The 16,118-nt window shown below is 37.5% G+C and overlaps 2 protein-coding genes across 3 annotated transcripts in view; one reads left to right on the top strand and one right to left on the bottom strand.

Moving 5' to 3' along the window:
* LOC106505319 (uncharacterized) overlaps positions 1–16,118 on the bottom strand; it is a 354,150-nt gene that overhangs the window by 28,156 nt on the left and 309,876 nt on the right. Inside the window, exon 13 of the mRNA XM_084982075.1 lies at positions 15,220–15,402. The gene's annotated coding sequence lies outside the window, so the exon portion shown is untranslated. The remainder of the gene's footprint in view (positions 1–15,219; positions 15,403–16,118) is intronic.
* The window catches only part of LOC110255835 (uncharacterized), a 1,104,139-nt gene that overhangs the window by 941,031 nt on the left and 146,990 nt on the right, over positions 1–16,118 (top strand). The window lies entirely within an intron of this gene.

Below are 16,118 nucleotides of genomic sequence, written 5' to 3'. Positions count from 1 at the left end.
TAGGCAGCTGGCAAAAGTTTATGCGCACAAAGTACGGCTTAAATTTAATACAATCAGATTTAGTTCTTTGTCTTCAAGGGCTATAATTTTACAGTTGAGCAACTCTCAATGGAACATATTTCATAAAACAATAAAACAGTAAATTGGGTAAGAATAGGTTTAACTGACATGCAGTGCTGTCTTGTTTAGCTATAAACTCATGAATTAGTACATTATTAGTAAACTAAAGAAAATCAACTGTACTGGGCCAAGGGTTGAACCCACACTTCCTCTGCAGTGACCCCAGCCACTGCAGTCAGCTTCTGAACCCACTGCACTACAGGGGGAACTCCAGTTTGCCTTTTATATGGTCTGATTTCATCATTAAATAATTCAAACATGTTGAGAAGTATAAAGAAAAAATTACAAACTTTATTTTCTAAGCCTACCCAGGTTCAAAACACCTTAGCATTTTGCCCTATTTGTTTTGACTCTTTTAATTGTTACCCCCCCAATTTTACTTCCCTCCATCTCTCCTCTGAGGTATTCAGTAATCTGAATTTGATGATTTTCATTTGATGAAAATCTTTTATACTTTCATGTCATGTATAAATGTATACATTTATGTAACCATATACAACATTGAGTTTTATTTTGAATATTTTTAAACTTGTAGAATAGAATTATATCATGTATATTCTTTTTCATCTTTCATAGCACTCAAAGTTATACCTCTAATATTTGCTCACATTGGGGAGTTCCCTGGTGGCTTAGCAGGTTAAGGACCTGCATTGCCACTGTTGTGGCTCTGGTTACTGCTGTGGCATGGGTTCAGTCCCTGGCCCAGGAACTTCTGCATGCTGTGGGCAAGAAAAATAAAGTAAAATTTAAAAAAAAAATAAAAAAATTTGTCTGCATTGGTAGACATACTGCCAGTTCATTCATTTTAATTAGTTTACACTGTTGTGTTACATTAATATATTGCACATCGATTATGCTTTCTGTTGTTGATGAACATATAGATGAGTACAGTTTTGCACTATTCAAACCATACTGAGAAAGACAAGTACATATGATATTATTTATATGTGGAATCTATGCAAATGATAAAAAAATTGATTTATAAAACAGAAACAAACTCACAGATTTCAGAACCAATCTTATCCTTTCCATAGGCGAAACCATTGAGGAAGAGGGAGGAACTAGGAATACAAACACTACTTTATAAAATAGATAATTAATAAGAACCTATTCTATAGCACAGGGAAATCTCAATAATTTGTAATAACTTGTGGGAAAAAGAATGGATATGTATATATATGTATAACTGACTCACTTTGCTGTACATCTGAAACTAATACAACATTGTAATTCAACTATACTCAAATAATTTTTTTAAATGAACTGAAATTTTAATGAATAATTGAGTTTGTACCTTTTTTTTTTTTTTTTGCGCATATGCTAGAGCCTTAGGGTCTAGATTTTATCTGTAAGAGTAGAAAGCTAAAATTTATAATGTAAATAACCAGAACATTTACAAGATGTTGATAATCATTCTGGATCAACATTTAATATGAGTTATTTTTGCTGTGTATACAAGCCAGATATTTTTCCTTTACTTATCCAATGAATATAATAAGGTTCACATTCTTTTAATTTGCATTACCTGTTTATCAGTAGTATAAGACATTTTAGCCTATGTTTACTGGTCTTCTTTTTTCTTCTTTTTTTCTTTCTTTTCTTTTTTTTTTAACAGATGTTGCCTGTTGGTGTTATTTTCCCAATTCTATACTGAGTTTTCCTATTGCTTTTGTCCCATTGATTTGTGTGCATTTATGTGCATGAAACTATGCCTGTGTTAGTATTTGAAATATTTTTAATTCATTTATTACCTTTTACCTTTTTTATGTCTTTTCATATGTAAATTTTTTTTCCTGAAATATCTATTCTGTTCCATAAATATAGAATACATCTTTTCAAATGAAAGCTTTCAGTGACTATGTTGCTTCAATTCCATTCTTTTGACTACCCTTAACTTTTTTCCATTTTTTTTCAGTTTTTTGTTTTTAAAAACATTCAATTTCCAGTTGTTCATCATTAATATGTAGCAATTCAGGTCAATTTTGTATATTAACTTATTTTCTGTGGCTTTGCTACATTAGCTTATTATTTCTGTAAGCAGATTATTTAGGATTATACATAGATGATGTCATTTATAAAAGGTATATGGAGGGGGTTTTTTTGGTCATTTTTGTTTTTGCTTTTTGTAATTTTGCACTGGCTGGAATCCCATGCAGTGCTTGCAGTGCTGATTAGATGTGGTAAGAGTGAGCATCCTTGCTTTGTTCTTGATCTTAGGGCTAAAAACAGTCAATATTTTATCAGCAAGTATAACAATGGCTGCAGATTTTTAGTAGATGTATTTCCTATTTGTCAGAACTTTTGTTGTGAGTGGATTTTAACATTGTCAGTTACATCCTTTCTATCTGTTGAGATGATTTTGTTTTGGTTGGTATTATTGTCAGTTCTATTCTGTAAACACAGTAAATCACACTGATAGATTTTCAAATGTTAAACCAGCATTGCATTCCTGGTATGCATCCTGCTTGAATGTATAAAATACTGTATTATTTTCTAAACAAATTCCACAAATTCACTGACTTAATGCAAAATTATTATCTTGCAGCCTGTTGTTTAGAAGTTTGATAGAGGCCTTACTGGGCTAAAATCAAGGTCTTGGCAGGGCTGTGTACCTTTCTGGAGGGCTTGAGGGAGAACGTATTTCCTAACTTTGGCCAGCTTCCACCTTTCTTAACTAGTCTTTCCACATCCACATTGCTTAACTAGTGTTCCCCATCCTCCGTCTTCACAGCCAGCCACGTTGCCTTTCTCTGATGATCCCCACGCAATCACATCCCCCTCCTTTTGCCCCCTTCTTTCACTTTTAAGGACCTGTGTGGTTACATTGGGTCCACCTGGGTAATCCAGGATCATTTCCCTATTTTAAGATTCTTAATTTAATCACATCCCCAAACTTTCTTTTGCCATGTAAGGTAACCTGGTCATAGTTTCTAGTGATTAGGACATGAACATTTGGGGAAGCTGCTCTTCTGCCTTTCACAATATCATTTTATTTATCTGGAGATTTGATTTCCTAAAAATGACTTTAAGGACTTTTTGTTTATATTCATGAAAGACATTAAACTGAAAAAAATTTTTTTGAAGAATGATTTGGTCTGGTTTGAGTATCAGAGTAATGCTGGACCCATAAAATGCATTATAAGGTATTCTCATCTTTTCTGCTTTCTGAAAGGTTTTGTGTAGAATTGATATCAATTGATCTGTAAAAATTTGGAAGAATTTACAATAGAAGCCACCTAATTCTAGAGGTTTTTTTTTATCAAAACGACTTAATTGATGTAATCTACCTGAAGCTGTACTAAATTGCCAGGGCTGCCATAAGAAAACACCGCATTGGGTCACTTAAGCAGCAGAAGTTTATTTTCTCCCAGTGTGGAGGCCGGAAGTCCAAGATTAAGGTGTTGGCAGATTTGGTTTCCTCTGAGGCCTCTCTCCTTGGCCTGTAGATGGCCAATTATCACTGTGTCCTCAGAAGGTCTTTCTCTGTGTGTCCAAATGCCTGGTGTCTCAGTGTGTCCACATTTCCTTTTCTTATAATGACCCCGGTCAGGTTGAATAAGGGCCCAACCTCACAACCTTATTTTAACATAATTACCTCTTTAAAGACCTTATCTGCAAATACAGTCATATTCTGAGGTACTAAGAGTAAGGGCTTCAATGTATAAATTGCGTGGAGAGATTGGCTGACAAAACAATTTAGCCTATATTATATTATATTACATTCATATTTTTGCATTTTTGATTGATATTTGACAGTTTGTTTCTTTCAAAAGATTTATCCAGTTGCAAAAATTTATTGGCTTAAAATTGTTATAATGTTCTCTCAGTATTTTCTTATTATCTGTAGAGTTTCTAGCTATGTGACCCTTTTTTATTCCTGACATTGGTAATATGCATCTCCTTTTTTCTCAATCATTATGAGTACATATTTACCAAATGTACTGATTTATTCAGAGAACCAGAATTAAGAACCATTCACTTCTTTCTCATGTTTTTCAGAGTTTTCTTTTTCATTCATCTCTGCTCTTTATTTTTTGTTCTGATTTCTGCAACATATATGATTAATGCATTCTTATTTTTCTTGTCTCTTACCCAAATATTTACCTTTCCTGGAAGGCCTTTATATTTTTTGTAGCTCCATATTTTTATGTGGTATTATTTTATTACTCCCTATTGAATTACTATATCTATATCTATTTATCTGTCTATCTATCTGTCTGTCTATCTTAGATATATAGTAATATAGGACTGCTAGTGATAGACTTTCTCCTTTTTGTTAGTCTAGAAATCTTTATTTCACTTTCAATTTTGAAAGATATTTTTCCTAGGTATATAATTCTAGGTTGACAGTTTTTTTCCCCTTTTCAGTATTTCAAAGACTATTTGATTGCCTTCTGGCTTGTGTAGATTTTCCATGAGCATGTAAGGTGATACATTCCTAAGGACTTTACCTTATGCCCAAATGTAATGAAGGGAATTTTTTGACCTACTGTTTCATACATTATGGTTGCCCCCCACCCTCATGCCATTGCCCTCGAATAGTTCTCTCTCTCTCATATTTGTAGATCAGTACCTAACCAAAATTCCAAAAAGATCTTCATTACCTTGTTGATGTAGTTTCCTTTTTCTCCACTTTGCTGTCCCCCAAATTTTAGCTAGTTGAACTCCCCAAACTCTTATCTTTACCTCCTGTGAGATAGCCAGTCTCTGTTTCATTTCCCCCCTGCCTTACTGCATTCTGAAAACTGTCTTATACTGGGGCATTTGTAGTGGTCACCCATGTCAGCTCTTATCCTTTTTTCAAGGATCACCCTCTTCTGTGGTATTATCCAGTGTCTGAAAACCAGTGTGTCATATCTTTGTTCTCTTTTCTTATTCTAAAAGGAGAAAAATGTCAGCCCAGTTCCTGATACTCCATCATAGTCATAAGTATAAATCCTCCAAACATATTTGTTTTAAATATTCCTTCACAACCTGGTTTGTTCTGCATTTTTAATTTCGTATAATTGATTGATAGTTTGCTTAGCATCATATTTTTCAGATGTTTTTGAACCTTGTTTTGTAGTCTTATCTGGAGTGGTAGAGAATTTTTTTTCTTTTTACAGTTGCACCTGTGACATATGAAAGTGACTGGGCTAGGGGTCAAATTGGAGCTGCAGCTGAGGCCTGCGCCACAGGCATAGCAACACCAGATCTGATCTGCATCTGTGACCCATGCTGCAGCTTGCAGAAACGTTAGATCCTTTAACTCACTGAGCAAGGCCAAGGATTGAACCAACATCCTCATAGAGACAATATCATGTCCTTAACCTGTGAGCCACAACAGGAACTCCCAGAGTGGTGGCGAATTTTTGTTCTTTTTTTATCTTGTTTTGTATGGTTTTTGTTTCCACTCTTTTTTTTTTTTTTTTTTTTAATCTTAAAGTTTTGCAGCCACCTCTATCTGACCCCTAGGACCTCTTGCAGGGAAGCAACTCTCAAAACATCTATTTAGGGTACTGTTGGTGACATTGTATGTTCAGTCAAGGGGTCAGTGGGAGAATTAAGCCACTTCTCATCATAAGTTTGTATCTGTGACCTCTGACCTCCTTGGGTTAGCATTTTTTTATAAGGCAGAACACATTTGTTTTCCACTGATTTTTTTATTGTGGTAAAATATGAATACCTTAATTTACCACCTTAACCATTTTAAGTGTAAAATTCAGTGTGATTGAGTACACTCACAATGTTGTACAACCATCATCACTGTTTATTCCCAGAACTTTTATCATCTTCCCAAACAGAAGCTCTGCATGCATTGAACTATAACTCTCCAAGAGAAGAAGGTGATGTGAAGCCAGAACAGAGATAGAACCTTTCCCAGCCCCTGATAACATCTATTCTATTTTCCATCTCTATGACTTTGCCTGTTCTAGGGACCTCCTGCAAGTGGAAACAAATAGAATGTTCCCCAAATACCCAGCTCTCTTGTCACAGTTTATCAACTGTTACTTATTGTTGGAAACAGAAGAGTATAGCTAATCTTGATATTCTACTGTTTTGAGTATATATCAGTAGGAATTTTACTAGGCTGAATAATGGCTCCCAAAGATATTAGGTCCTAAGCTCTGGATTCTTTAAAGGTCTTGAAATGGGGTTATTATTCTGGATTATTGAACAGGCCCTAAATACAATCACGAGTGCCCTTGTAAAAGAGAAGAAGGTATTTCACAGCCGAACAAGGTGATGTGAAAGCAGAACTGAGATAGTTGAGAAGATGACTTTGAAGACTGGAGTGAGATGGGCACAAGCCAGGAAATGACAACAGCCCCCAGAAACTGGAAGAGGCAAAGGATAGACTTACCTGCATCCTCCAGTGAGAGCATAGCCCCGCCAATACTTTGATATCAGTCCAGTGAGACTGATGTCATGATTTTGGATTCTAGAACCGTAAAATAATACATTTCTGTGGTTTTAAATCACTAAGTTTGTGGTAATTTACTACAGCAGCCACAGGAAACTAGAACAGTGTTCTTAATTTTTGCACTCAAAGCCGTATAAATACATACATATTTAAATATTTAATATTATTTACAATTCCATTTGTACCTATGGCATACAGAAAATAGTCAATAATTCTTGTCAATAATGTGCCTGTCTAGGAGTTCCCGTCGTGGAGCAGTGGTTAACGAATCCGACTAGGAACCATGAGGTTGGGGGTTCGGTCCCTGGTCTTGCTCAGTGGGTTAAGGATCCAGCGTTGCCATGAGCTGTGGTGTAGGTTGCAGATGTGGCTCGGATCCCGTGTTGCTGTGGCTCTGGCGTAGACCGGTGGCTGCAGCTCCAATTAGCCCCCTAGCCTGGGAACCTCCATATGCTGCAGGAGCGGCCCAAGAAATGGTAAAAAATATATATATAAATAATAATATTAATAATAATAATGTGCCTCTCTATTCTTGAGGAAGAATTAATGTGGAAAATACAGGGTTTACTCATATCTTCTCTTTCTTCCTCACCACCCACCTTACCAAGAACTTAAGACTTTATACTCTAAGGACCTCTCAAATATGTCAGCTTCGATACGAGTCTGCTATCATAAACTGCCACATTAACCCAGAAATCCGTACTTTACTGTTGACCTACAGCAACAACCTCCTAACTGGTCTCCTATCTTCCAACCTCATTCTTACGTCTGCCCTCTACTCCTGGGGAGGAGTAAATTCTCTGAAAGTGCCTATTTGATCACACATTACTTCTAAGTAAAATTCTTTACTGCCTCCTTTAGCTTTCTAGTCAAAATTCGGGTACTTTAATTTAACCCACAAGGCCCTTTGTGATCAGGACCGTGCCTGACACTCTAGTTTAATATACTGTCACTCTCGGGAGTTCCTGTCGTGGCTCAGTGGTTAACGAATCTGAATAGGAACCATGAGGTTGCGGGTTCAATCCCTGGCCTTGCTCAGTGGGTTAAGGATCCGGCGTTGCCATGAGCTGCGGTGTAGGTTGCAGATGCGGCTCAGATCCCGAGTTGCTGTGGCTCTGGTGTAGGCCGGTGGCTACACCTCCAATTCGACCCCTAGCCTGGGAACCTCCATATGCCACAAAAGCAGCCCAAGAAATGGTAAAGAGACAAAAAAATAATAATAATAATATACTGTCACTTTCCTGTCTGCATGATCCTTTTTTTCCCTTGGGGGAGGGGGTGCAGGTGCAGCATATGGAAGTTCCCAGGGTGTCAAATCAGCGATGTAGCTGCCAACCTATGTCACAGCCACAGCAACGTGGGATCCAAGCTGCCTCTGTGACCTACACCAGAGCTCATGGCAATGTTGGATCCTTAATCCAGTGAGTGAGGCCAGGGATCAAACCACATCCTCATGGATACTAGTCAACTTCATTACCCTGAGCCACAGTGGGAACTCCTGCACTAAGTATACTTTCATCACCAGTCTGCATGATTTAACTGCCCCTGTTCTATGAGCACTTCATGTCCTACAAATGCCTTTATCATGGCTATTATCACACTGTATTGTAAAAATGAATTCACCTCTCTTACCTAGGTTAATGATAATGTTTCTTGGAGTTCCTGTTGTGGCACAGCAGAAGCAAATCCGACTGGGAACCATGAGGTTGGGGGTTTGATCCCTGGCCTTACTGAGTGGGTTAAGGATTTGGTATTGCCATGAGCTGTGGTGTAGGTCGCAGATGCAGCTTGGATCCCGTGTTGCTATAGTTCTGGTGTAGGCCCACAGCTACAGCTCTGATGAGACCCCTAGCCTGGGAACCTCCATATGCCACAGGCGCGGCCCTAAAAAGACAAAATAATAATAATAATAATGATAATGTTTCTTTAGAATAAGAATCACATGATTATTGGGCCAAAAAAGTGTAGTGCCTGCTTCACATTTGTCTATTTAATGAATGTTTTTGTATGAAAAAAATCTGTTTCATAATTAAAGCCAAAATTTCCAAAAATGTACAGATACTTGCTAAATGAAGGAGAAGTTTTGGGTGCAGTTAAGAACTGAAACAAACACTGGGTAAACTTATGACTTTAAAGAGAATAAGAGTAAGCATTAAAAATCACTTTAAATGACGGGACACATATGTTGCATTTAGTGCTTTACATCTGTCTTTAATGGGAAACTACACCTGCTTATGTAAAATGAATGTAAACTGCTAAGCCGTTTTGATTCTGCTGAATATATTTGATTGAATATATTTGATTTGTACTTTCTTTAATAATAACTACTGTTCCTTCCAAAATGGAATGGACAGTTTCATTTCTTCTTAAAAAAGTACAGCATCTATAAATTTTCTCCCTTTTTACTTTTTCATGTTCATATGGAGTTCATTCCTATTACTATTGTAGATACATTGCCAAAATTGTTATAGCAACTAATGGCTTTAAATATAAAACAGTCAGTCTTCTAATAATAAATAATTTAAGAATTCAGTGCCTCTAACAACAGGGTTATCTTTATGATTCAAAAATTGTTTTATGTATGTTTTATTTCTCCACATGGAAAAAAACCCTGGTTAAAAAGATATTCTAGGAACTAATTTTTTCTAAGTTGTATTTCAATGCTTTAAAAGAAATATATACAGGAACAGATGTTACTGCTATGTCAAGATACTAAATAGCTGACCTGCTTGGTCCTAATTATTGACAGTTGACCACAGCACCAGCCTTGGCTTCTACAAACGCGTTAGCAGAATTGACAGCAGGAACACACATGATTTATTCATTAAGAATGATCTATCGCTTCCTGCATTTTCAGCTCCAGGCACTCACACTGTACAGGGCCGTGTCATTCAGCAAGAACTAGTTTGAGACAGGAAGTACTTTAGCATGTTTACAGAAATATCTTTTAAAACAGACTTCACTATCAGACAACCCCCTTGTAAAGCCTTCGCTCTAAGAAACTTAGGTAAAAGATTATCACTCTACACTCAGGAAAATCAATTTTAGAGGCTGACAGTTGTTCCAGACCGATGGTGGATTTCCTTTTTTCATTGAACTGAATTTCCTGTAGGCTGTGAATATACTAACATTCACCAGGTGCTTTCTCCTCTCTTACCAGATTTTTTTTTTTTTCTTTTTAAGGCCGTTAAATAACACCCTTATGTTTTACCAAGTATTCTTATGTATGTGGTGAAGATTGTGACTAATAGTTGTTTAAGAAACCAAAAATTGGTGAAAGCCAAGCCTGCCAACTTTTATACGTAAGCTAATAATGCGAACCTAATAATATTACCTGTTGAGGACACAGCAGTAATCTCAGGCATCTGCTCAGCACTTTACATGATTTTCCCACTCAATCCTCCACCAAAACTGTGAAATAATTATTATCTCTATGTTACCAGAGTTCCTGCTGAGGCTAAGATATTTTGAATGTCTTGCCCAAAGTGACATAGAAATTCCTGGAGCAGTAATTTGGCATCAACTATTGGAGTTTCTATTGTGGCTCAGCGGTAAGGACCCCGTCTAGTATCCATGAGGATGTGGGTTCGATCCCTGGTCTTGCTCACTGGGTTAAGGATCCAGCATTGCTCTGGGCTGTGGTGTTAGCTACAGACATGGCTCGGATCTGGCATTGCCGTGGCTGTGGCTGGCAACTGCGGCTCTGATGTGACCCCTACCCTGGGAACTTCCATATGCTGGAAGTTTAGGGTATGGCCCTAAAAAGACCAAAAAAAAAAAAAAAAAAAAAAAAAAAAAAAAAAAAAAAAACTATCAGAGTGTAAGATCGGAGATCTCAGTCACAGTGTGAAACTGCATTTTTATTTTTAAGCATTCCTCCTCTTCCAGGAGTAAGTAAACATGAATCCATGACCTGAACTGATGGAGATCATTTCCAGTGAATGATTTCCAAATTGTCTCCAAACTTTCTCACCTTCCTAAGCTGTTGATCTGTATTTCCCAATGCCTAAAAATGCCCTGACAGTACTCACACCCTTTCAAACTAAAACTCCCACCAGCTTCACTTGCCCTCATGTGCTGCAACTTTTCTTTAAACAAACTCAGACTCCAAACAAAACCTATAATCGATTTTCCTTAAGCCCCAAGCTTAATTTTTTCTTTATCTGAGCAGCCACCATCTCGAGAATAGAGCAGATGTAGCTGTCAGAAGTGGCAGGATTGGGCTTTGGAAGTGACATCATGGGGCCTCCAGTTGACTTTCTCTGCTCTCATTCTCTTTTGTATTTGTCTCCCAACCCCAACATGTACATGGGTGCCTTGCCCTGGTATGTCATGCTCTTCTCTTTTCTTCGTTGTAAACATATGCTCTTAGGAAAAGATCTGAAAACAAGTAAACAAATAAGTGAACAAAAAACAGTACCAAGACCTGTTAACATTTCCTTGTAATCATTTCCTTCTGTATTTGAATTGTGAGGAAGGACTAAAAATACAGATCTAATGTCAAAATTTTATTTATTAAGATGCCAACTGGTAGAGGAGTCACTGAGCAAAGGGGCTTTTGCTTATCTTATTTTATATTTGTAATATGTTGATCAATATATTTCATTAGCATATTCTCGGTAGAAGACCGAAGCAAGAATAGGGAGGAGATCTAGATGTGAGAGCTCTCTAAGAAGTGGGGTACACAGTAATGATGAGTGTCAGGTGAACAATAACTCAAAGAGCTCCTGTCATGTTAAAAGTGGTGTGTGATGTTCCTTTGAGAGTTTCCAGGTAGATAATTGGATTTTAAATGGTTGTAGAAGAGGCAAATGAAAAAGCAAATTGAATTTCCAATTTTTTGTTAACAATAAAAACAATAGAAATTGTTGAGTACCAGGAATTTTAAAGAGGCTGGGCTTATAAGTGTCATCATACAGCTTATTGATTTTAGACATTTACGGTTATAATGCCACATCTCCTTGGTACTTCATTGCGGCATTATTCACAATAACCAAGATATGGAAACAACCCAAATGTCCATCGACAGACGATTAGATTACGAAGATGTGGTATAGATACATAGTGGAATACTACTCAGCCATAAAAAACAACAAAATCATGCCATTTGCAGCAACATGGATGGAACTAGAGACTCATACTGAGTGAAATAAGTCAGAAAGAGAAAAACAAATACCATATGATATCACTTATATCTGGAATCTAATATAAGGCACAAATGAACCTTTCCACAGAAAAGAAAAATCATGGACTTGGAGAATAGACTTGTGGTTGCCTAGGGGAAGGGGGAGGGAGTGGGGTAGGTTGGGTGCTTGGGGTTAATGGATGCAAACTATTGCCTTTGGAATGAATTAGCAATGAGATCCTGCTGTGTAGCACTTAGAACTATGTCTAGTCACTTATGATGGAGCATGATAATGGGAGAAAAAAGAATGTATACATGTACGTGTAACTGTGTCAGCATACTGTACAGTAGGAAAAAAATTGTATTGGGGAAATAACAATTAAAAAAAAAAGAAATTCTCCCAAGTAAACATTTTTCTGACCATAAATATATGGTTGTCATCTCACCAAGGGATTTAGTATTTCTCAATTACTTTTTATTTCCTTTAGGTAGTTTTCTTTCCTACTTCCTCAAAAAATATTTCAAATGTTAAAATTTGCCACATGGAAATTCCCATTGCAGCTCAGCAGTAACGAACCCAACTAGTATCCATGAGGACTCAGGTTCGATCCCTGGCCTCGCTCAGTGGGTTAAGGATCCGGCGTTGCCGTGAGCTGTGGTGTAGGTCACAGATGCGGTTTGGGCCCTATGCTGCTGTGGCTGTGGTGTAAGCCAGCAGCTGTCGCTCCAATTCAACCCCTAGCCTGAGAACTTCCATACACCATACATGTGGCCCTAAAAAGCAAAAAAAGAATTAAAAATTAAAAAATTAAAAAAAAAAATCCAACAAGTCTCCTATTCAGATATCTCGAGGAAAGTTGTCTTGGAGAAAACTTAATCAGTACTAGAATTGTTTCAAACTTCTAACTTTACAAATGTATCTACCCTTCTGGCTATTGAATGTTTTCTTTTGTAATCTTAGAGGGGGAGTTATCCCTTTTCTTGTTGAAAATCAACCTGGCCATCTGTGTACTTCCTTTTACACTTGCCCATCTGCTACATTATTTGGCTTCCTCGGTTGTCTCCAATCACTGTTACCACTGCAACATATTCTTCTACTGAAGTTTATAAATATAGTAAAATCTCCCTCATCCTTAAAAAAAAAAATCCCCCTTGCTACTTGAGGTGTCTCTTGCTTTAACTTTATCTCCAGCCAATCTCTAGGAGGGGTAGGCCTTGTTTGATATCTCCATCTCAACAGCTCCCATTGGGAAGTGACCTCTTATGTCATAATGATTGGTTCTTTTGCATCTCTGTTTTTCATGGACTGGATGTTTGTGCCCACCCCCACCCCCAATTTATATGTTGAAGTCTTAGCCCTCAATGTGATGGTATTTGGAGATGGGGCTTTCAGAGCATAATTACATACAAATTAGTTCTTGAGGATGGGTTCCCATATGCATTGAGAAAAGACCATGTGATGACACAGTAAGAAGGTAGACATTTGCAAGCCAGAAAGAGAGAGGTCCCCAGAAATTAACTATGTGGCACTCTGCTCTTGAACTTACAGCCTTTATTTATTTATTTATTTATTTATTTATTTATTTATTTATTTATTTATTTATTTTTTGTCTTTTTACCTGTGGTATATGGAGGTTCCGAGGCTAGGGGTTGAATTGGAGCTGTAGCCCCTGGCCTGCACCACAACCACAACACCTCAGGATCCAAGCCGCTGCTGCGACCTACACCACAGCTCACAGCAATGCCAGACCCTTAACCCACTGAGCAAGGCCAGGGATTGAACCCTCGACCTCATGGATGCTAGTCAGATTTGTTTCCGCTGAGCCCCAATGGGAACTCCAACTTCTAGCCTTTATAAAATAAATTCCTGTTGTTCAAGTCACCAAGTCAATGCTGTTTTGTTATAATAGCCCAAGCTGACTGGGATACTATTTCACCGGATAAAGAATTCCCTGAGGGAAAGAGTTCAGACTTTGCTTCCTAGCATCTAACAAGGGGTCTGGCCAATAGCAGGTGGCAAACAGTTGTCTGCAGAAAGACAATAAATACCTGAATAATGGGTGAATACAAGGTGCTAAATAATTTTTGTAGAGATAATTGAACAAATAAATTTCAGATAGAGAGCATTTAGCCTTACACTGAGTCATTAATGGAGTTTTACAATAAGCCATGATTTTGCTTTATTTGAATAAATATTTCTATCCCACTTCAGGGAGTCTGTATGGAACAATCTATGTGTTCCAATATGTAACAATCCCCAGAGTGAACTAAATAAACAAGTGAATGATCACTCCAAGATCTTGATGTCATAGATATTTGGGGTAGAAATAGCATTTATAGCAGTAATATTTGTAAACATCTTATTATGCTTCAGATAATTTGCTAACACTTTACATCAGTTCCTGTTTAATCTCCACAAGAACTAAAAATTGGTAAAGTAGGAACTGTGTTGTCTTGCTCCCTCTTCTCTCTCTGTAGAATTTAGCAAAGTGCCTTCCATGGGATGGATACATAATGCATATTTGTTTATGACTTCGATTACTCTCCTTGCACAGGATAAGGAAATGGCATAGAAAAATTCATATATTTGCTCAAGATTGCTCATCAAGTAAGTGGAAGAACTGGGATTTCAACCCTGATGTATTTAGCTCTGTAAATGGAGACCTTAGCTGCTCCATTATAAATGGAATAAAGCCTGGTAAATGTCTTAGTTCTCTGTGGTAAGTAGTAGTCTCCCCTCCCCCCCAGCATGGCTTAATCATTTTCCTATCGAATATAGGGAGAATTAATACACTCATGAATTAGCAAACATGCCATATGATGTATTTCCTTCAGAGTACTGGGTCCTAAGTGAGAAATGCCAACCCAAACTCTTCACCCTGCTGGTAGTAGGGGGAGAGCAAGGAAAGAGCTAGGATAAAAAACATATTGCCAGAGTTCCCTTTGTGGCTCAGTGAAAACGAACCCAACTAGTGTCCATGAGGGTGTGGGTTCGATCCCTGGCCTTGCTCAGTCTGTTAAGGATCCAACATTGCTGGGAGCTGCAATATAGGTTGCAGACGTATCTTGGGTCACACGTTGCTGTGGCTGTGGCATAGGTGGGCAGCTGCAGCTCTATTTTGACCCCTGGCCTAGGAACTTCCACATGCCATAGGTACGACCCTAAAAATATACAGATGTGTGTGTGTGTGTGTGTGTGTGTGTGTGTGTGTGTGTGTATTCAGTTCCACTGAATTGATTGATGAGACCAAACAGGATATCTGAATTCAAGGGGAAATTTTGCCAGAACTTTCCCAGCTATAAGAAAATCTCAGTACATCACCAATCCTTGTTTATACTCCCTCCACAAGAACTGCAGAGAAAGAGCAAGAAAGGGAGCTATTCAGGAGGAAAAGAGAATATAGTGAGTCCCTGTATTAGGATTCTGCAGATAAATAATACAATAGTGTGTATATACATATATATGCATCTCATATATATTTAGTATATCATATACATGTTATTAACACAGTAAGGTTCATTAAAACACGGATTAGGGAAAATATGATAGAATCTTGGTTACATCACTCACCTGAAAGCACAGTTTCCTGGAGATCATGACGATACTGCCCCTCCAACTCACAATGTCATTAAGAGAATTAAATGAGATGAGGTATGTGGTGCTACTTTGTGAGCTCTAAGCCTGACACAAGACAGGGTCTCATTCAACCTGCAAGGTTTCAAATTCTTCCATATCCAGGCATTACTCGGGCTGCTGAAGAAAACAAGACATTGACAGCATGGTCTCTGACCTCTAGGGACTCAGAAATGTAAATAAAGGAATAAGTGCATTGGGTTAGAAGCTACAAATAGTTCATAAGGGTAGAATGCAAAGTGTACCTGGAATTGGGGTAGAAAATAAAATTATAACTGTAGTTCAAGTTCAGATTGAATCTTACACATCCTGAATGGGAGTTTGGACTTTTATACGAAAGGGAGCTATTAAAATATTTGTAACAGAGAAAGGGCCTGATCAGTTTTATGTTTTCAGACACCCCCTTTGGCAGTAGAATAAGATAGTACTCTGCAGAAGACTCCAAGCTCAATGGATTGAGGAATGTTAACTCATGCCTATAACTAACATAGTGTTGGTTTTGGACATATATCTAATATAAATGAAAATAGTAATGAAACTATTTTAGCCAAAGTTTCAAACCTATGGTGGTAGCTTAATATTTTATCTTCACAACTGTGTGTTTCTTTTTCTGATTTTTACAAGCAAATGTTCTTATCTCTAGTCAAAATATATAGAGCAACTAAATCACAAAGATTGAATGACATAATGTGAGATAGCTGCTAGCCCTTTTCAGAGGCAGAAATAAAACTCAGTATAATTCCTTTCTAATCATCAGTGCCGTCTCAAAAGCCAAGTAACAGCAGAGTAACTGCTCTGCCTATAGACAAACAGAAAATCTTACTAGTGCCTGATGG

The sequence above is a fragment of the Sus scrofa genome, chromosome 11 (genome assembly GCF_054392235.1).
Source record: "Sus scrofa isolate SSC_HxYL_T2T_F1_AM1 chromosome 11, Sscrofa_HxYL_maternal_Yorkshire_Landrace_v2.0, whole genome shotgun sequence".
Lineage (NCBI taxonomy): Eukaryota > Metazoa > Chordata > Mammalia > Artiodactyla > Suidae > Sus > Sus scrofa.
The sequence above is the reverse complement of the archived record's forward strand: the minus strand, read 5'-3'. Positions and strand labels throughout refer to the sequence as shown.